The sequence below is a fragment of the Pseudorasbora parva genome, chromosome 14, assembly GCF_024679245.1.
Source record: "Pseudorasbora parva isolate DD20220531a chromosome 14, ASM2467924v1, whole genome shotgun sequence".
In the NCBI taxonomy this organism is placed as follows: Eukaryota; Metazoa; Chordata; class Actinopteri; order Cypriniformes; family Gobionidae; genus Pseudorasbora; species Pseudorasbora parva.
Genome location: NC_090185.1, coordinates 21,952,824 through 21,975,972, shown reverse-complemented (window position 1 = coordinate 21,975,972; position 23,149 = coordinate 21,952,824). Strand labels below are relative to the sequence as shown.

At 39.3% G+C, this 23,149-nt stretch overlaps 1 long non-coding RNA gene across 1 annotated transcript in view; it reads right to left on the bottom strand.

The window, feature by feature from the left end:
- Positions 1 to 2,708: 2,708 nt before the first annotated feature.
- The window catches only part of LOC137040356 (uncharacterized), a 45,443-nt gene continuing 25,002 nt past the window's right edge, over positions 2,709 to 23,149 (bottom strand). The window contains exons 4-5 of the long non-coding RNA XR_010897884.1: positions 17,210 to 18,212; positions 2,709 to 2,918 (exon numbers count right to left, since the gene is read on the bottom strand). This is a non-coding gene — a long non-coding RNA (uncharacterized lncRNA). The remainder of the gene's footprint in view (positions 2,919 to 17,209; positions 18,213 to 23,149) is intronic.

The following is a 23,149-nucleotide window of genomic DNA, read 5'->3' as shown; positions in this document are numbered from 1 at the left end:
TATCAGGCCATCTCATGGCTCAATGGACGCTCCATGGGTGGCCCCTCCTGGTCAATACCACGTACCCTCCACCGGACCGGCCCAGAATAGGATAATCTCTCCTTCTCGCTTTCTTTCAGGCCAAAGCCTGGCCTCCCGGTGGCTGAGTCATGGCCAGGGTGGCCTGGCCCCGATCCCGGGTCAGTGTGGCTGGGTGACCGCAGGCTCTTTCAGAAGAGGGGCAGATTTCAGAAGGGGCACTGGAGCGCACTGGACCAGCGCTTGAGCTGACAGTTAAAGGGAAACAATAGGAAGCAGGACTGCCACCGGAGAAGCCTGATGTGTGTGTGTTTGAGTCAAATGGATTCCTTCTCTGGTAATGAACACTTTCTGGCTGAGCGAAACTCTCAGTTCGTCCTAATAGTGGACAAAAGGCACTTTCCATGAATAAGATACAAAATGAAATTCAAAAATCCTCTCTCTTTTTTGGTAAAGTGGTGTTAAACCTTAAGAAAATGCTGATTGTCAACTTCAGGTCAGGTCAGTAAGTAAATAGGCCTATTATATGAGGTGGTTTACTTTTCTATTCATTTTATAAGTTTTAACTCTGTTACCAAACACAGTTTACAATCCATATTTGTTAGATTTTTTATATATGTATAATTGTCTAGCAGTAAGTCATTTATAAAAGTTAAAAAAGCAATTCCACACCAGAATCATGCAGTAACAGGGAAAGACATTTTGTTTATTATTTAAAAAATGTACCTCAGTAATTCATTCATTGTGGGATGATTATGTTATATAATAGTTCATCAAACACGTCTAATATTATTCTCACAACACAATAATGTGGCATTTGTACACAGTGCTGGGTAGATTACTTACAACTTGTAATTGGCAACTGATTCCAAATGACATGACATATATTGTAGTTAGTAGCTAACATAATCCATTACATTACACATTTAAGGTAAAGTAATCGGACTACTTTTGGATTACTTTTGATCTAACTTGAGTATTGATTTGAGTAGGATAGTCTTGTACCATATTGATGTAAAAATACAAAGAGAAAGAAAATATATTCCATTCTTTGTTACCAACAACATGAAGTGCATTAAATATTACATTATGTCAGGGTTTTCCAGATGGGAGTTTGTGAAGGATCTGCAGGGGTTTTTGAGTTTAATGTAAAGCTATTACGTAATTAAATCATAAAAAAGTTCAATTAAAATATGTAATATGTAATACAATAAACGTAATTTTATTATTATTATTATTAACTTAATTTTATTGTTAACCTAACTTATCCAGGTCAAAAAAGTGTTACATGCATTGCCTATAAATATGAAATGACATGAATTTGTACATTTTAATATGTTTGGAAGATAAAAGCCTTCCAAAGACATTGGTTAGCATCTTAAAAGTGAAATGATTTCCTTAACTCCAGTGATGAAACCTTGTGGCTCTCAGGTTGAATTGATAGTCACATGACTAGTGGCTGGTTTATGTGGTCAATGCTGCAAACCTGGAAGACCTTCTGAATATATTCAAGGCTTTTTAGAAAGGAACATTTAAGAGATAAAAAAGTAGTAGGGAGAAACACTGGATTATGAACAATGTACTGCCAGTGTGAAAATAACATGGAATCAACACTGCTGTTTGATGAGTATTTGAAAATAATAATAATATAATCTAAATAAGAGCACTTGCTTTGAAACACTTCTCACAGGATGCCAACAGTTTCCTCATGAAAAGTGCCAAACATTCAAGACAAGTTCTTTCTTTCATTCAGAAGGAAAAAAACAACGATAACAAAGACGTTTTTTTTCAGGATTTATTTAAAACATTTTCTATTTTTAATACAAAGCAATTAGGCACAGAGCATTGAAATGGAATAGTTTACGACAATAGCAAAAAGTAGCATTCTGTGCTATCCATCTATCCATCCATCCATCTAACCATTCATCCATCCATCCATCCATCCATCCATCCATCCATCCATCCATCCATCTATCCGTCCGTCCGTCCGTCCATCCATCCATCTTTCTGTCTATCCATCTAACCATCCATCCATCTATCTGTCCGTCCATCCATCCATCAAACTATTCATCCATCCATCCATCCATCCATCCATCCATCTATCCTTCCATCCGTCCGTCCGCCCCTCCATCTAACCATACATACATCCATCTGTCCATCTATCCATCTAACCATTCATCCATCCGTTCATCCATCTATCTGTCCATCTATCCATCTAACCATCCATCCATCCATTCATCCATCTATCTGTCCATCTATCCATCTATCCATTCCTCCATCCATTCATCCATCCATCGATCCGTCTATCCATCTAACATTCATCCATCCATCTATCCGTCCATCCATTTTACTTTTTATCCATTCATCCATCCATCTATCCATCTGTCTATTCATCCATCTAACCATACATCCATCCATCTATTATCTATCTATCTATCTATCTATCTATCTATCTATCTATCTATCTATCTATCTATCTATCTATCTATCTATCTATCTATCTATCTATCTATCTATCTATCTATCTATCCATCCATCCATCCATCCATCCATCCATCCATCCATCCATCCATCCATCCATCCATCCATCCATCTGTCCATTCATCCATCCATCTGTGTGACAGTCTGTCTGTCTGTAAAATTTGCAAATTAGTAGTAAGTCTCAGTATCATTAACGGTCCATTCTACTGTAGATTTAAAAAATCTTTATTGAAATACTGAACTTACCTTTATTGTCCAAAAATACTTGAAGTAAGGGATCCGACAAAAGCAACACAAGCAGTCTTACTAAAAACAGTTATGTACAGTTATTAAATAATAGAAAAACCAAACAAGAAAAAAAAGACCACCGGTGGTCTCTGGTGGTCCTGGGATCCAGATTCAGTCATCGGTCTCACTACCTGGGGAGACACAAGAAAAGAGGGCAGAATCAGAACCTGTTTCACTTACAACATTTGAGCAAATATAATGCAATACCAACAATGATATTTTTTAAATAGCGTATGGACATCTTTTTGCAAATCGTCAAGCTATTGACTGTACACCGTCTGAATGAGGTGTGGCTTGAGCGCAGACTCGGATGAGAAGCGAGGGGGATGAGAATTGATTGACAGCACACAGAAGCCGGGATGCTCAGAGTCACGTGTGCGAGGATGACGCTGCGTGTGTGCCGTTCTCCCGCCGCCACGCCACGGCATGAGTGTGTTTACTAGCACGCAGGTTGAAGAGGCGGGGAAGCAGACTTTATCAGCCGTGATGTTTGACCCCGAGCCTAGAGCCAGACAGGGGTCAGGGGAAGGACTGTCTGGGCACAGGGATTGACCTCAGGGCTGTGGGGGTGGGGGTGCTTGTTGGTTCCAGTCTAGGGTGCTTAATATAACCTCTGGGGATTGAGGTGCAGACAGCTCAACGACTGACCCTGCTTAATCATCAGTGCGCAACGTCTAGTCTGCTTGGTCATGCTACAAAGTCATGCGTTATAAGTCAAACATGGCTGCCATAATTGGATTTTGTTTAAATGTATGTATGTATATCCGACAAAAGCATGTACATATATACATAAATGTGACCTTGGACCACAAAATCACATGGGTCATTTTTTTGGGAAATTGAGAAATACGTTATTCCATTGATGTATGGTTTGTTAGGACAATATTTGAGATACAACTATATGGATATCTGGAATACGAGGGTGCCAAAAAATCTAAATATTGTGAAAATCGCCTTTAAAGTAGTGCAAATGAATCGTTAGCAATGCATATTACTACTAATACATTGTTTAAAATATATTTATGGTAGGAAATTTACAAAATATCTTCATGGAACATAATCTTTACTTGATATCCTAATGATTTTTGGAATAAAAGAAAAATCAATAATTTTGACCCATACAATGAATTGTTGGCTATTTGCCACAAATTTACCAGTGTGACTTTGACTGGTTTTGTGGTCCAGGGTCACATATTATTAATATATATATCTTTTGTCTTCATCTCACACTGCATAAATAGAAGGCTCATTGCCCAGCTGGCATCTGAAACAGGATGCGTTTTATTGGATGAGAGGCGCGGATGTGATTTATTCAAATTCTCCTACTGTAAACAAACAGCTAGCTTGATGCTAGGCTAGCAACCGCACCAAAGCCATCCGGAGATAGACTAATGTACCCAGCGTTTGGGTGGGGGGCAGGAATCGCCCATCTGGGACCCCCCTCCATAGAGAAAGAAGGCGCCTATGCAAGCAGGGGTTTTGTGGAGGGGGGTGCGGCCAGTCCTCGATTCAGACAGTCCTGTCTGATGTCCCATTAAGATTTGAGTCCAGGACTGGAGGGTGAGGGGCAGAGCGCTGGATAACCCCCCTGGACTTCTGCTACCGCTCCTGGGTCCTATTATTTGAGGCAAGCTGTTGGCTGCATACTAATTCTGCATCACTCAGTCACGAGGAGCGGCGTTTGAAATAAAGGTTTGCGCGGAAGGGAGGCCCTGTATGGAAGGAAGGAAGCATATGCTCGCTAAACACACTCGTACTGGCAAACGTCCAGTCCACTGAATAAAAAAGTGTTGGCTCGGTTAACACAGCTTTCTAACTGGTTAGTTGCATCATTCTGCAGGGAAGAGGAGGAGCCTGGAATCATGCAGCTGAAATGACCTGCATTCGTTTTCATTTAGGCCTTTTTGCCTAATGATACACACTGTCAAGAGAGGAAAGGAAGTGATGGGGAGCAGCAATGGCAGACTGGAACTTGCATCATCCACAGGAGCACCACAGATTAATGTGTCAGAGCTCAAGCACTAACCACTAAAGTCCAAACCATTTAAATAGAATGTTAATATTCTTATTTATTATTAAAAATGATTTTCAATAATATTTCAATGAATTCTTTAATATTTACAATTATTTCAAATTTTATTAAAATATTAAAACGATAAAGTATTATTATTAAACAAGGTTTTAATAATTTAAAATGCATGATTAAAATTAAATGTAATAAAATATCTGTTTTATACATATTTTTGATAAAGTACAATTTTAGTTTAACATGCAATCAAGTTTTCACCATTTTATTATTAATACATTATTTTATAATAAATTGTAACAAGCCATTTAAAATATATTTTTTAAATACCAGAAGGCAGAATTATTACCTTAAAAGCAAAATAAAATGTATATTTTATTAAAATAGAATATTACTAAAGAAGTTTTTATTTTAAAATATTTTTATTTTCAATTATAATATTTGTTATTCATTTATTATTACAAATTGTTAAAAGTATTACAATATAATATGAATACAAAATAAAATATATACAAATAAAAGTAATACAATTTTATATTTTAAATATTTATATTTTGTCTACATGTTAAGATGTTAAATAATATATTCCATAACATATTATAATTTAATAATTAGTGTGCTTTTAAAATATTCTGTTTAGTAATATTTAAACTTATATCAGTCTTTAATGTATTAAAAATAAACTTATTGATATAAAAATAAACATTTAATAATACATTATTATTTTTTTACTGCAATTTGATACTACAGTAATAATTCTGCCTTCTGATATTATCATTGCAAGTGCAAAATAATCATTTGTATTTATTTATTGGATTATTTACCGGATCACTGTTTGCTTCAATCGGGTATTCTGGCAATAAATAACAATGACCAGAGGCTGAATGATAGACAGACCCCAGGCAAGGTCAGTGGAGTCTCCAAGAGACTTTGTTCCCCAGTTTAACACTGCTTTATGAAAACTCTTCTTAATGGACTCAACAAAGCAAACTTTAAGCCAAACGTCAAAAAAAGCAATTGCAGCAGATGCACAGAAAGAGAAAATGAGGATATATAGACTTCCCTAGGCCCAGATCTGCAGTGAAATGAACATTTACATCATGTGTCGCAGCAAAAATTGTGCCCCTGCCGGTCAAAATTGTTTCGGGGTGTAGCGAGACGACAAACCCCCTTGACCTCGACCTCTAGGGTCTTTCCTCACCTGCAGCTGAATAGAGCAGCTGGGCCGTCTAGCCAGCGCATGACTGAATATTTTACATTTTTACCCGTTCCCACGCTCAACCATGGAGAGAGAGTAATGTTTGCTGTGCTAGTTGCACTATGGCAGCCATTATATGCTGTATTTCTCACCTTTTAGTCATATATACCACCATATATGCTAGCTTTATTCAGACAACAAGCAGCAAAATTCTTTATTATGGGGCATATATGACACAAATGTTTCTGTTTGTGTAGTCGAAACAACAAAAATACATGAAATCCGATGTTTACGAACCAAATTTAAATGTGGTGTGAAACCAGATTCAAATTGGTCAGTGTGAACGCTCTTTTTATTATTTTTATGCATTAACGAAAGCATTTTCGTCACATAATATTTGCTAATTTGTTTAAGATCATTAGGGATGATATTATGGTCCCTTAAAAGCCTATTAGAAACAAGTTCCATTATAAAGTAACACCAAAACACAAAATGCTGCGTGTTTAGTCATTCACTTTAGATTTCGGACACAGCCAGCTGTACTGTAGACTATCACACTCCCTCCCTCGCCCGTCTCTCTCCACTGACAGCATGAGGACCCCTGGATACTTCCTTATGGCTGCCTGCAACGTGCCTGTCTGAAATGCATAACAACGGGGTTGACGTATCGGGAGCGGAACATAAAAACTCATTATTCAGTGTGGATCACAGAGCATTAGATGAATGTAATTACTTTCAGATGCAATTTATTGGGGGTTTATGTGACCTGTTCTGGCAATAGAGGCATTTTCTACTTCTCATAATCTACTGCTGGGATGCGACTCATTTTTACCGACACCTGTATTCTGGTACACAAGATCCAGCAAAGCTGGTGGTCTCCCTGCTTGCCTTCATCTGAATACATTTACATGCAAATTGTGCTATGCTGGCAGATACTAAGCACCGCTGAGACTTCACTGAGCAAGAAAGTGTCCAAAAAATCATAATATACAGGCAGATCAGACAGCTTCTCCCCTGAATCAGCCACATATTTATCACAGTGTCACGATCTTACCGCAATCCCATAATTACGTAATCATAACAGAACAATCCAGATGGGAAAAGAGCTGCAAAGCAGGACAGGACGTGGCAAATGCATTTGAATAACATAAAACAGCAGCAGTCAAATATAATGCAAATACGCAAATCAGCATGTACATGCACTGTAAAAAATGTCAGGCATACGAAAAATCTAATAACAATAATATGTCAAAATGATGACTGAATCAACCTGACTACACCAGGGTTACACCAATGGAAGGGATTTTAAGGTATATATGTCCATATGCCTAATTTCTACACTTCACATACACATGCAAAAAAAAAAGGACATACACATGTAAAAATGTAAAAATAAAGTGAATTCGGTAATCTGCTTATACTTGCCTAATGTATATAAAATATATTAGCATTAGTAGTAGATGTTTCATTGTGTTTTGGTGTTGTTTTATTAATTTACACAACTGTTCTGTTTTACCTTGATTGGTGATTCTATAATTGGAGAAAAATTTTGCATTTCAAAAGGGCAAGGGAAAAAATGTTCACTAACAGAAATTCTTTCCATTATTATTATTATTGAAAACATATTACACTTTAATAAACCAGTGCTTGCCAAACACGTTACTTTTATTTTTATTTGTTTACTTTTAACAAAAAAAAAAGTAATGTCTTTATAGCATTGTTTGCTCTGTTACAGACGAACCAGGCAAAGTGTAGCAATAACATTGATAGCAGAGTTTGACGGTAACAGGATTGACCATTTTAAACTTTTAGCCAAACACTCCACTTGCTAAGAGCACATAACGCTAATGAAATCATGATTAACAGACTTTTAAACATCCCACTTTGTGATCAGTGATACATTCTGTTTTCCTTTTGATATTGTGGTAGCAATTTCTTGGTGTAAGATAAAAAATATAAAATATACTAAAAAAAAATTCAGAGAAAGCATATATCTTTCAGTGCTTTAGATCTTATCCTTGAGGGAAAGTGACTTAATTTCCTTTATCTTACAGAGTTGTGGGAGATTATTCCACCACTTTAAAGGCAAAGTATGGTAACAGTAATTTTTTAAACAATCTAATGTTGTAGAATAGGGAAAATGACTATTCAGGGCTTATACAAATAAAATAATTGTTACCAAAAGAAAAGAAAAGAAAAGTAATCTATCTATCTATCTATCTATCTATCTATCTATCTATCTATCTATCTATCTATCTATCTATCTATCTATCTATCTATCTATCTATCTATCTATCTATCTATCTATCTATCTATCTATCTATCTATCTATCTATCTATGCACGTGTAATGTAACACTCATTCTAATAATAATTTGTAGTAAATACTGAAATAATTTATCAGCATTATATCAGATATAATTTGGTTAAAAACCATTTTGATTCACGCCAGAGTGCGCAGACACCGGATTCTCCAAGAAGCAATTCATCATTAAAACACAAACTAACATCATATACTTGAGTCCGAGAGCAGCTTTAGAGACAGAACAAATGACCACGATGGATCGAGGGGGGTCAGCGAGGAGGAGGTGAAGCCCCAAAGGCGAGCGAGTGTCAACCCCAGCTGGGCGGACATTTTGTTGACATGCTGATAGGGATTTAAGCAGTGGGTGGGTGGGTGTGTGTGCATGCGTGTGTATGTGTGTGTGAGCTAGGTGAGAGAATGAGCCGGAAAGGGGGGAAGGAAGGAGAGAGGCTCACAGCGGCGGCGTTTCTAAGCTTGATTTCAGCGCGAGCTGAGACGATTAGGGGAAGGACAAGGAAGAGGGGGCTCTCTGGGAAAGATGGGGACCGGTCCATTGAGACGCTGGTATTGGGGGGTTGGCGTGGGGAGGACTTTTTCAGCTGAGCTAATGAAGCATAGGTGGAGATGAATAATGGAATCTTCCAGAGGGTGGGCTGGTGTCTTCGTCCGCTATTCAAAAACTTGGTTTCTTTGGAGAAACATGTTGAGAGGAAGAAAAGCCCTCCTCTTAAAGGGGTATCATTGTTTACACTACAGGAGATGGACAGCGGGAACAAATGTGGCATAGCGACGGTGTTGGCTCCTTGCAAACGATGCTATAAATAAATATCCGTGGGCTTCATTAAAACACGCTTAGGATCATGTAAATGGACGCATTTTTTAAAAGCGGTTGCTAGGTTGGCGCAGAAAAGAAGCAGTGGTAATAAGCGCCCCCTTATTTGCTAGTCAAATACGTTTTGGGGTGTAGCGAGACGTCTGACCGTACAACAAACCTCCCCTGACCTTGACCTCTAGGGTCTTTCCTCACCTGCAGCTGAATAGAGCAGCTGGGCCGTCTAGCCAGCGTATGACTGAATATTTGACACTTTTACTCGTTCCCACGCTCAACCGAGACAATGTGAGAGTAATGTTTGCTGTGCTCGTTCTACCATTATCTGCGATATTTCTCCTCGTACACCAATGATGATAACGATTCAATATTAACATCCATACTGAGTAAAGATAACGTTGTGTTTATTATAAGTGCGCTTGCAGTCACTCTAATGCTCAAGTGCTTTAAAGTTGGGTAGATTCTCATTGGCTGTCAATCAAAAATCCTTCTGAGAGTGACTGCAATGAATCCTCTGTGTTGTTACAGATATGATGAGCACTTTCCTATTCTCATTGAATTAAAACAATTATTAAAACGTTATAATTATGGTTATTGTTATAGTTATCGTCCTTGGTGTGAGCAGGCCTTCAGTCATATACGAGTCAAAATCTGCTAAGGGGTAACAAATCGAAACCTTTTATTGCAAAATTATACATTTGATCAAAGTTTGATAACTGCCTTAATATTTTAAACAACTAAGATAGTGATCAAACTACATTTAATAAAAAAATCATGTCAAGTTATGGAATTTATTCTTATGAGAGTCAAATTGAACGACTAAACTCAACTCATTTAACAGTGCATCTATTGCCAGGATTATGAAAAAAAGATCCGTCAAGAAATGAAAATTGAATGCGAATCTGAATGCCTAGTTCGTGCTTAAAAAATGTCCGTCAAAACCGACACGTTGAACGATGTTCACTAACCCGCCGACATTTTTTTCAGTTGTATTGGCGTTTAATCTCATTAGCATGCAGTGTGAAGTATTACACTTTGTTCCCTCAGTTTCAGCGAGTGAAGAACAAATTTATACACACGTACGTTATATATTATGCATGTAATCTTCTCTGACAGACAGCATGTTGAAGCCGCTCATGCCGCCATTTTCTCCCTCTTCTCGGAAAGCGGTGACGTAGTCAAAACATCCAGTAGGGTGGGCTTTCCAGGAAATGCGTGTACTCCCTGGACCTCTGATCTTTTTTGACAGATTTTTGACAGACATCTGTGTCGTGATATTCGAATTATGTGGATCTGAAAACAGATGGCTCGAAAGGTAATAATTATTTGATTTCTTAGCCGGAAAAAGTGTTCAGTGATTCATGCCCTTGAGTGTGTTATGTCGTTGTTTTTAGTTCTGTTATTCCAACCGACAGCCAGCCTAAGTTTTTGACGTGCGTGATAATAAGGTGTAAGTCATATAAGTAAGGAATTGTTTGACTTTTGGGTAATTATAAAATGTGCTAGAGATGAAAAGGTTCGAAATGCTTTTTGCGTAGTTCATTATACTTATTTTACGGAATTACGTTTATTTTGTGGCTTGAAATACATTGCATGTTACTCAGAGACTGACATGTTTGGCTTGTCAAAAATGTTACATTTAGCTGCAGCAAATTCATTGACTTTTGAAAATCAAGAAAGGAGTGGTTTTGATGCACAAAGTTGATTTTATTGTCTCTTATAAAAAAATATTTTATTTAAACTCTTGAAAATGCAGATCTTGTTGTAAATAACAGTCAATTAAAATCAAATTTTAAAACTGTTGTTCCATTATTATCCTTAGCAGATTTTGACATCTTCAGTTTTTTCAGACAGAGAGCAGAAAAAAGAAAAAAAAACTTCTCAAATCTGTTACGTTTTGTGTAGTTAAACCTGAGGTTTTCAAACTGGACCCTCAGGAGTCCTCCATTAGGTTCTAAAGGGGTATAAATAAGGAGAATAAAAAGACAAAGCAGAAATGGATAAAGTCTACAGAACATTCTACCTGTTTCATTTCTATATTTTTATCTCCTTTCTTGCTGCATACATACTTTCCAGAATTGTATGTGTTTGCTTTGTATCTTTCTAGTGAGTTTTTCTTCACTATAGTCCCCTTTATCTTGCTCACTGTGGTTTTAAGGCAGTTTTCTTAACGCAGTATGTAAGCTGCTTACATACATTTATTGTGAAATTAGTTTATACAAATACATTTTCATTGAAAACATTTTTTCAGGTTTATACATCGAACATTAAGTATAGCCATTTTAATTTCGGAACAATATGTTGTATTTATACTGTCACACTATTTATCTAACTGTTTAAATGTTTTTTCATAGATAAAATATTTAGATGGATTTTAGGAAGGGGGTCCTTCATAAAAAGTTCATCATGTTTGGGGGTCCTTGGTGTGGAAACTGTGAAAAACCCTGGTCTAAACAACCGCTAAACAAAACGCATGACATCTGATGTTTGTTAATGTGATCCAAATGTGGTGTGAAATCAGATTTAAAATGCGTTCCAGTGTAAACGCTCAGATTCAAGTTTTTTGTCATTCAGTATGCTAAATGTTTATAATATTATATAAAACATGCAATTTCATATACAGCTGTGTTTGAACACACTTATTTTTCATCACTATTTCCTGAACTATATATAATTTTCAAAATGTGGCCCCACTTTATATTAGGTGGTCTTAAGTACTATGTACTTACATCAAAAAATAAGTACAATGTACGTACTGTGTTCAAATTGTATTGCAAATCCCTTTTGCTGATATTGAGGTGGGATACGGGTAGAGTTAGGGACAGGTGGTGTGGGTAAGTTTAAGGGTATGGTTAGCTGTAAGGGAAGGGTCAACTGTGTAATTACAAATGTAACTACAGAAATGAATTACAGACGTAATTACATGCAGGTATTTTTAAAATGTAAGTACAATGTAAAAACATGTATGTACACAATAAGTGCATTGTATCAAATGATTAATTAAAATGTTACTATATAGTACTTAAGGCCACCTAATATAAAGTGGGTCCCAAAAATGTAGTGAAATGTAGCAGGAAAAAAGCAAAAAGGCTTGTTTATGTTCTGTCACGTTCCTCATGATTTCAGCACTCTGACAAGATGTCATGATGAACATGAACAAAGAAAATGTTGAAAAAAACAGGAGATTTTATCATTTGAAAAATGACAGGATGAACAACCAGTCCAAAAAAAATCTGATTTGAAACCAAATTTGATTTCTGTGCAACGTGAACAAAACATTAAAGTGATAGTTCTTAATCTAAAAAAGCTGTCATAATCTACTCACCCTCATGTCGTTGTAAGCCTGTAGGATTTTCTTCTGCAGAACACAAGAGAAGATATTATGAAGAACAATGGGAACATGTTTGACCCCATTGACTTCCACTGTATGAAATTTCTCAAAATATCTTCTTTGTTCCACTGAAGAAAGAGAGTGATACCGATTTGGAATGACGGGTGAGGGTGAGTAAATAATGACAGAATTCTTCATTTTTGGGTGAACTATCCTTTTCACAATATGAGGTACGGCAGAATTTGAAGTTTACTTGTTCAATCCCTCATCCAAACCTTACACTTCCTGTCTACATTTCGTGCTGCCACGAAATCATTTGCCACGGAACGGTACTTTCTCATTCCCTCTTTCTCCCTGTCTGTCTATCTTGTTCCACGTCTCCTTTCTCTTCTCGGCGTACGGACAGACCTGAGCTGGTCTGAAGCAACGTTTTGAAAGGGTGGGGGGGGGTGCAGTTCGGGGGCATTTTCATTACGGTCAAATCTCAGGCCTGGCTCTTCAACGTGGCCTGTGCCACCGAGCCGACAGTTTAATCATACAAACAGCACTCCATTCCCATTTCCTGCGCTCTCGTTCACACACTCCACTCTTCGCTTCATAATTCTGCGCCCTACACACTCCGCACGCAGCGCTATGTTTTGGCTTAAAAATGACATAATCAGTGACTTGGATAAACGGCTGTTTTCCCTCAGACTGTAATCAGCCATGGTTGACGCTAGTGTGTTTTAAAGGGCCAGTAGCTCTTTTTGGACCAAGTTGTGTAGAGGAAACACAATTTGATGCATTTGATAATGCATGTATTGTACTTCATCTTAAAAATGGCTTATAAACGAAAGTCAAATATGACATGCTAATCATATAAAGTCAAACCAACTATTAATCAGACACCAAATATATATATTTATTAATAGTGGGTGCAGGACACTGTAGTTAATGTAAGTGAGAATACAAAATAAAGTAAACTGTGACATATTATAACCAAACATTCCAGTCAAATTGATACAAATTTGGGACCAAAATGTTTCACTTTGACCTGACCATGTTTTGCTGAAGTGTTTTTCTTTAATTGCTAATGTGACCTTTTACATCACAGACTGGACAAAATGAAGCATTGCTTGGTCATCGGTTGACCTAAATGGGTATTATCTAGTTGTATATTTAAATTGAACAGCTGACAGCTGATTGGTTGATTGTAATCCATAACCTCCTCCTTTATATGAACTGTGAGAAAATGCGGTTTCTAAATAAATTTTGACTGTATGCAACATGCTACATGCTAATCAGCTTTATTTAACAAATACAGAGTTATTATATCTTAAAATATCTTAAAATATTGTAAAAAGTACTAATATTCATGTATGCATTCATGTTATTAAGGTCTTTGTTTCATAAACGCTGCTTACTTCACTTCATAGCTTAGCATGCGAAATGCTAACTAAGAGACAAAAAGTGAGACTTATGTTACAAAAATAAATCCATGAATGCTTTGTGGTAATAGGTAAATGTGCTTTAAACATGACTTTATTAAATTAACTGCTAATATGCATGCTAATGAATACACAGGCCTAATTGAGTTGCCAGATCCCCCCAGAGTCTTTAGCCTGGCTAGCCACTTGTCAGATCACAGGTGGAACACAATCTAATAAAATAAAAAAAACTGCATATCACCCTGGCAGAACTGAGCAGTGCCAATAAATGCTTTTAGCAACTATTACTTCTGTGGGTGGACCACATTCAATCAATAACCAAGCAAATAAAAACAGCGGGCACTCTGAGCATAGAAACCCCCTCATAACGGTGAGACCGTCGGCACTAAGGCACGGCTAACATTGAAACATTAAACATATAAGCCCGTCTCTGCACAGAGGGGAGCCACGACGCTCTCTCATGATGCTACAGCACTCGTGGAATGTAAAAGCGCTCTGGTTTTTCTTCAAGGCTAATCAGGAATCGGAGAAAAGCTTGTAGCAGACAGGCAGGGAAGGGGATTTTTTATGTTTGTCGTTTTTATATTTCGATAGAGCACTGGAGCCAGGATACCACTCGTTTGAGATAGTTCAACCCAGTTATTAAGCTTTAAGACTTCCAGGCCTTCAAGGTAGAAGTGTAAAAGGTTTACAAGTGGGTATGTAAGACAGCCGGAAGGAGTGTGGTTTCATGTTGTGAGAACAACAGAAGCTTGGTACATGTAGCTGTTACAGATAATAAAAAGGCAGCTCTAATCATTTAATTTAAAGTCTCAAAATAAAAATAAAATAAAGCACATCTTATGACACCTAAATCTTGTGCTATCCACCACACGTGTACACCTGTACAACAGGGGTGGGAGGTTAACATGTCGCTGGGTCCTAGTGAAAACGTGGCCTTTATTCTGGCACCTAATGGGCGTAACACTCGCCCCACCGTCCCCTCCTTTCGTTTCCCGCCTTTGCGGGCTACTAACAGGATTTACTGTACTCAGCCTCCCAGCCTAGCTTTGCGTTGAATTATGCATAATTGCACTAGTGTACTCACACGCATGGCTAACACTGTGATTAGCATAAAAGCTTTTTGGTTTTCCTTTTTTTTTTCAGGTGGGAGGGGATATTTTTGTGTTTTGAAGAGAACTCGAACGGCACTAGATTTGCGACATGTGTGAGTGTGTGTGTTTGTGGGGGGGGGGGGGGGGGGGGCATGGGGTGCGGTAGCCCTGCCAGTGTGTCAGGCTATATATAAATTTGTCTGGCTCAGGCTAAAACATATGGGCTCCCCAGCTGTTGTAAATATGCAAATATGGAACAAACGCAGACTGCCTGACCCAGACGTACCACTCTGCTGCTAATATGCGTTTTAGACATCAACTTGTCCAGACAGACGCATAACCCCCCCACCCTACCCCATCCCAAAATTTAACTGCCCTCTCCGCCCAATTTAAACCAAATCGCCACACCCACATGACATATCACACCTATGAACCACAAACAATACAACCAATAAGAGAAACGGTTATTCCAGACAGCTTAGCATCACAGTTAGCATTGCTAGCATCCAATATGCTGCTTCAATCAAATTTGAAAAAAGACACTTGAAACAAAGTTGTAATAGGTTAAAATTAATTTCTGACTGAATGAGTCACATATAGGTCAAACAGCTCAAATACAAGCATTCAATATTAATATGTCAAGTTGTTTATGGTTGCATAGCAACTAAACATGTTGTCCCTAACAATACCACCAAATATATTTGCAATATGTCTCTTTCTGTATTCAATTCTGCCTTTCTTTACTCTTAATTACTCTTACCACGAAAAATGCATCTTTTTACTGCCGTACGGTACTAGTCATCCCAACCTAATTTCAGAATTTCATGCATTTTATCACTATGAAACTAAATAGTAAGAGACAGGAACTAGTGATCACACTTTATGATGACTTGTAATGGTTCATACAAGATGACGAGCATATGTCTCGTATGAAAGGGTACTACTTTTATAAAATTTTCTCATATTGCATTTACAAGCTTTAGGGTTTGGGTCATGCATTTTTGTAAAACCCAACTTGTACAATTTCTTACCATTTTGCCAGCAAGTACGAGTTAAAACATTTTTTGCCAGCTTAAATTTAAGTACAACCATCATGGAAAATGTAAGTCATATCTTAAATGACATTAAACTGACTTAAACATTATTTGAATGTTGTTTAATCTTGAGTAATTTAAAAAAAATATGTTGTCATAACTTATTGATAATATATTTTTTACAGTGAACAAATCATACAGTCTTTGAGCGAGTTTGGGTTGGCAGTTTCGACTACTATTTCAATCTAAATAGTTTACTGATATTGAGGACTTTTTAAACTCTGTGTTTACGTAAAACAACACATACAGCTTAAAATCAATTGGAAAAAAATACAAATAAATAAAATCCGACCAACAACTACTTGATTAGCCTGCCTGAAAATCCAACAGACACGGACGTCTCCCCGAGCAAGCAGGCTAACTGCCTAAGCCCCTTTCAGATCTTCGGCTCCACTGACATGATTGTAATAAAACAAGTGTGAAGTTTTGTATTGTAAGGAGGAACACAATGTTGCCCGGCGAGCGTTTGTGTGAAGGGCGCGGATTGCCGGGTCCCACGGCACAGCAGTGCACCAGGGCCTACAGTGAGGAGTGCTGTGCATGCTAATGAGGTCATTATAGGAGGCTGTCTGGAACCGGGCCCTGAGAGTGAGGGATTTATGTAGCTAGACTACCCAGTCGCAGATGTCACAGATGGCACAGGCATCAGATGCTTTGTGTGTGTTAACGCCATATTTTTCACCCATTTCCAATGACAGAACGCTACTGCAGCTTAACATAAAGCAGACAGACTGTAAAAGGATTCAAGCGATAAAGTAAACATGTGCGTATGCCCTGCCTGTTCAAAGGCGGCCCCACCAATAACGGGCGAGGGAAATAAGCATATGCAAATGCAATTATCTGGAATCTACATACCGGCCCTTGATTAGGCAGATGGGCAGTGTTTAAAGTGCCGCCATCTTGGCAAGGAGACAGCTGGCAGGCATCGACGGCCATTTTGTCGAAGGCGCTGCCCAGTGGACACGAGACAGGATGACGGGTATCTTTACAATCATCTGCCACTTTGTTCGATTAACATAACACAAATCAGGAGCTTAAAACAAGACACCCCAGCAACTGGAACGCAATGTAAAGCGGATGTTACAGAACCCACGCATGATTACTGAAATCTTTCCTTACCGAAATCTGACTTGTTCCTGTTGATCATCCAAGGACACAGGAACTATCCACTGCAACCAGCGCTCCACTTTTCGAATTGTTAGCAGGCCACGTTTCAGTCGTCCACATCCCAAGAGTATCTGCGGCCTTGCGGGAGCAACTTTTCTGGAACTCGCTCCATCTCGCACTGTTCTCCATTGGTCCGTGATTTTATTAATACCCATCAAGTGCCACGGTAAAGGGTGAAAGTCGTTACGCCAAGCCCTTCGCCTGCAAATCAAAGCCAAGTCCTTTTCCAGGCCACTCACGTAAAACCACGGTGGAAAAGGTGAAAGAATTCAAACTGCTCTCTCATCCCGGCCCATCAGATGTAGAGCACTTTGTGCATGCTTAGGAGGAGGACCACTAAAAAAAGAAGGCCTCTTGATTTAGCGTAAAAGAGATCTCCGTCAAGCACTCATTAAAACAGTCAGGGCGAATGTGCACTCGTAGCGAAAAACGGAATCAAAGATGGGGGAAAAAAGACCTTTGACATTCTTTTTCTACTCGTTCTCCAGCAGGCAAAGTTTTATCAAGTGATGCCGAGCCTGGAAAGGCCCTCTGGCAGAACCACACACGCACACACACTCAGTGTTGCATGAAGAGCATCAAGGCTGTTGGCCCTCTCTTTAGCTGATGCAAGTTGACTGAGATTGGGCTGAGAGAGAGAGAAAGCGGAACACACAGGCTCCCATGGCTCCATGGCTGGAGGCAGCGTTGGGCGACCCCTGGCAGCATCTCTCCTCAGTATTGATTTCTCTCCCTCCTCGCTGCTGAGGAGCCGGTAGCCGGCGGGGAAAGCGAGCTGCCTCGCCTGCCCACTCCGACGCTCCCTGGCTGGCCCCTGCCGTCTCTCAGAGACCCGAAGACGGAGAGTCGGGACCAATGGAAGAGAGCCCATGGCGGTCCGCAGCTGTGTTCACCTGCTCCGGGTTCACTCCTCCACCACTATCACTACTCCCACTCTCCGCTCGTCTTCCGACTCCTGCCAAAACAACAGCGAGGGAGAGAGAGAGAAAACAAGTTTAGCTTAACTTTCAGCATTTTGCCCATTGCAAATGTCAATCCGCAGCTTTGATCAGGGAGATGTGCAAGGTGAATGTTTTGGCATCTGCTCTCAGTTAGTAATGTGAACTTTCTAACCTTGGAATAAAAAAGCTGAGGCAGGAGATTTTTTGAGTTAAGGATGTCAGGCTGAAAGAAACTGTCTGCCAAGTGCACTTAGAGCCCCTATGCTGATGCTTCCCCCGTACAGCGGACAAAACCGGGACTTTAAACGGGCGATAAGCAAGCTACGGAACTTGTAAACATCACAGACGAGGAAAATGTTGTCTTGTTTTCGTTTCGGCGTACTCTGGAATTATTTAAATGATTTCGGATGCCTGTTGTCATGCAAATTAGTTCAAAGGGACATTCCTTTATGGACTCGCTGTGCATTTAAAGCATGGAAAACACCGGCTAACACGCTAGCAACTTGACAAATGACTTTCACATCTTTTAGATGTTTCACTAATACAGCACAATTTCTACGATTTTAATCGTTTTCCTGACTTTTACATGCCTGGAAATCACCATTTCCATGTTATCTATGGACTTTTCTTGACCGTGGGAACCCTGTAAACATCCCACAATTTTACCCGACTAAAACTACAATGAATTTTTTTTAAACGACACTTATGCATGTTGCAAAGTGCAGCAAGTTTCAACTCAAAATGACGTTGCCTTAAAGTAGGTTAAGTGCCAAAAAATGGGGGACCGCTTTAGAGTTTGGGGGCAGGGTGCAACCGAGGGGGCGAGCTGCATGTCTCAGACACAATAATACTATTCATTGGGTCCAGACATGGGTGTTAACACCCCTCTGGCAGCACACAATGGGGCTCCCTGGCATTGAGACAGCTTCGCTGATATTGTTAGTTCAGGGCAGCATTCGGCCGGCCGCGGGAGAAAGCGTCGGCATTGTGCCGGGCCGGCAGGACGGGCGGAGGGAGGTGAAAGGCGAAGAAAGAGAGAACAGTGTATCTGTCAGCTCGAAGGGAGAGGGCTGGGGCAAAAAAAGGGGATGGGAGAGTGGGAGGCTGGGGCATGGCATTGGACTTGTGAAAAAGAAAAGGAAAAAAATCCCTAAAAAGAAGATGGGGGTGAGAAAAAGATTGCACTATAAATATTATTGAAGGGGGGGGCGGGGGAAGAAGGCGGAGGGGATGGGTAAGAAGGCTGGGGCTGGGAAGCCGCTTTCTGCGTTTAGGTGCATTTCATGCCTGCCATAGTTACAAAGCACAGGGGAACAATGAAACTGTGTGGCGATGGATAAAAAAAAATTTATTCAGGGAGCTTACAAGGGAGAGCGTGAGAGAAAACGAGAGCGAGCGAAAGAGGGAGGGCGCTGCTGCAGTCGCCTCATGGTCGAGATCAGGTACGCCGCTGACGTCCAACTACCGCGAGAAGTATATCTCGCTAGCTTCTCCCATCTTTCCTCTGTGTCCACATGGGGAGCAGCACAGAAAGGAGGAGAGGAGGAGGGGAAGTGGAAAAAAAGAGGTGCAAACTTGGCAGTACTAGTTCAGCTGGCAGAACATTGCAGATATCAGATCAAATAATGACAAACATGCTGGGCGGTATCCACCAATGATATTGAGGAGGTCCATATTTAAATTAGCAATGACATTTGTTTTGCAGAAATGCTTTGCATTTGTAATATATATATATATATATAAAGGAACAGTTCACCCTAAAATGTTATTTATTATTTGCTGAAACTCTTGTCCTCCACTGTATCTCTCAAATCATATTTCTCTTGTGAGCCCTTAAAGGGTTATTTCACCCAAAAATTCTGTCATTAATTACTTGCCCTCATGTCATGTCACACTTAAGATCTCTGTTCATCTTCCGAACATAAATGAAGATATTTTTGTTGAAATCCGATGGCTCAGAAAGGCCTTCATTGACACCAATGTCATTTCCTCTCTCAAGACCATAAAAGGCACTAAAGACGTCGATACAAAGCCCATCTCACTACAGTGGCTCTACAATACTTTTATGAAGCGGCGAGAATAGTTTTTGTGCGCAAAAAAATAACGAATATAAGAAAACTAAATAACGACTTATATAGTGATTTCAAAACAAAGGTGATGTCAAAACATTGGTGATCTGAATCATGAATCGATACGCTGATTCATAACGGTTCAAAACTTTGTTTTAAAAAAATCGGCCCATCACTATATAAGTCGTTATTTCGTTTTTTTGCGCACAAAAACTATTCTCGTCACTTCATAAAATGATTGTAGAGCCACTGTAGCGAGATGGGCTTTGTAACCACGTCTTTAGTGCATTTATGGGTCCTGAGAGAGGAAATGACATTGGTGTCAATGAAGGCCTTTCATCGGATTTCAACAAAAATATCCTCATTTGTGTTGTGAAGATATATACGGGGTCTTTTAAGTGTCGAACAACATAAGGGTAAGTAATTATTGACAGAATTTTCATTTTTAGGTGAACTTACCCTTTAATAGATAACAACTGTTTTTGGTGTCATCGCTTGCCGTAATGTTGTCATGCAACAAATCCTCAAGCATGAAAGAGAAAACTACATTTGAGGGGAAGATTATCAATAAATAATGATTTGAATTAGGGGTGACCGGTAGAGATCATCTCTACCACGGTTAGACGTCCTGCAGCGTCATGAAAGCTTTTGCATGCATTTTTAAGCATTAAGGTTTTAAACAGGTGATTTTAAATACTGTTTATCTGTTTATCACAAAAAGCTATAAAATGACTTTAAAACACAAGGAATAAAGCAAATGTCATGTGGACTACTTTTATGATACTCTTAAGTCATTTTTTGAGCTGTCGCTGTTTGTTTAGTTGTACAGAAAAGACTATTCATTCACAGTAACGTGTGCTGAACATGAGCTTTCCATTTTTTATAGATGTGGAATACTAGCAAAAAGCTAGAGAATCCAAGGACTGTTGCCAAAAACTATTTTACTAAAGAAAAAGATACTAAAGCATTGCCTCTCACTTTTACAATAGCAAGGCCAATCAATCTGCCCTTGTTGCAGAGGTTTAAGAAGATCTCTGCGAGATCTGACTCTTCATGCCTACTGCAACACAACTTGAAACAAAACTAAAGAAAAAAAAAATAACATGAGTACACACAACTGAATGGCACTGGTTTTGCCCTTACACAAATACCGCACATATAAACTCAAACGCATTTCAAAAGAACTCCAGTTTCAAGGCATCTTCTGCACAACAACAAGCTTGCTTTTCAAGAACGCTACTTTATGAAATGCTACTGTTTGTTTCCCTTCTGGTTAATGCCGAGCATTGTTCCCATGGCAACCTCACCTCCTCTTCCGCCTCTGACCTATGCTGGGGAAGCGGGGGGCGTGGCCCTGCGAGGACACGCCCCCTGCATCTCACTGCAGCCAGTGAAGGAGAAACACAGCGTGGCACTTATTTTGCATCAGTACTGGGTGGAGAATTTTTATACATAGATATTATTAGATTATACATAAAATAACATATTCTATCATATTTTTTTTTCAATCAGTTGCACATCAAATTATGTTATATGCACAAAAGTAGGTTTGAGGAGACTTTGTATTGAAATAACATATAGGTACGTATGATATTCGGGTTTCCACGTACTATTGACCACGTAGTGTAGTCGTGAATTCATAGAAAAAATGATGTTTTTGTCCATAGAATAAAAAATGTCAGTGGGGTATAAAACATTTTATTTGTATGGCGAAAAAACTTAAAATTCTTAATATTATCAATCTTTTGTATTTCACGGAAGAAAGTCTACAGAGTTGGAATGACATGAGGGTGAATGAATGATAATTTTTCCTTCTAATGTCCTTTAGTTGAATTCATTTTATATATTAAGCAAGCCAATTGTTTGCTTAATTACCATGAAAGGGAAACACGTCGCCCTCTTTGTTCTTTTTACTTGAACATTCCAACCATATGCATAGCAACACTGGGTTTGGGGGCGTGGCTACCTGTTCAACCAACCAATAGCAGATGAGAGAAGTGATTCTTGACAGCAGTTTGAAAACAATGGCTACATCTGAAATCATATACATCCTTATACTATATAGCAGGCCAAAAACAGAATGTGACAAAAGAAGTATGTCCAAATTCACAAATAACCGGATGACCTACTTTTTCCGGAGGGATTCTGAAGTGTATATACGATGGTATTCTTTATGAGGCTACGGGAGAGGATTTATGAATGGCACTGAAGCGATGCAACTGATGCTTATAGGTCACGTGAAAATGAAAGCATGGCGAATGTAATACGTCCAGATTACCACATTCACTCTGTATAGAACGTCCCTTTTTAGCGGCCGTGAAGTAACTACTTATTCAAAATAAGTACCTACTCAAGAGATCATTCTGCTTGGTCTCACAGGAATTACGCACTTCACTTTAACACTATGTGCTTTAAGATCAACAATGTTGAAATGTCCTTCTTCCACAGCCTTCACAGGGTATTGGATTCACGTGTCGCCGATATGTCTGACATAATCTCCACATCACAAATGCTGCAGCTCAACTACAGCAGATCACAGTACAGTACACAGTCGGCTAAAGCCAAGCTGTGGGCATCACTCGCTCTGATAACAGGCCGCATTATTGGGACAAGATGTTTGATGTAGGGGCCAGATATCCCCTCAGCGCTGCGACATAGATCACAGCACCAACCAGCGTCGGATCTGGCTTTTCTTACTCCTTACTGAGACCACAGGGGAGGTGTTCCACTCTGCACATCAGTGGGTCTCCTCGCCACTGCCGTTTCATCTCCACGGACTGTCTCCCAGGCCCGCATGAATAAGTAACCGCAAACACGAGCTCAGCCCTCGGCTTTGATGTGCCGAGTGCCGGTAGCTGTTAGCTGGGCTGGATGAACGGGGC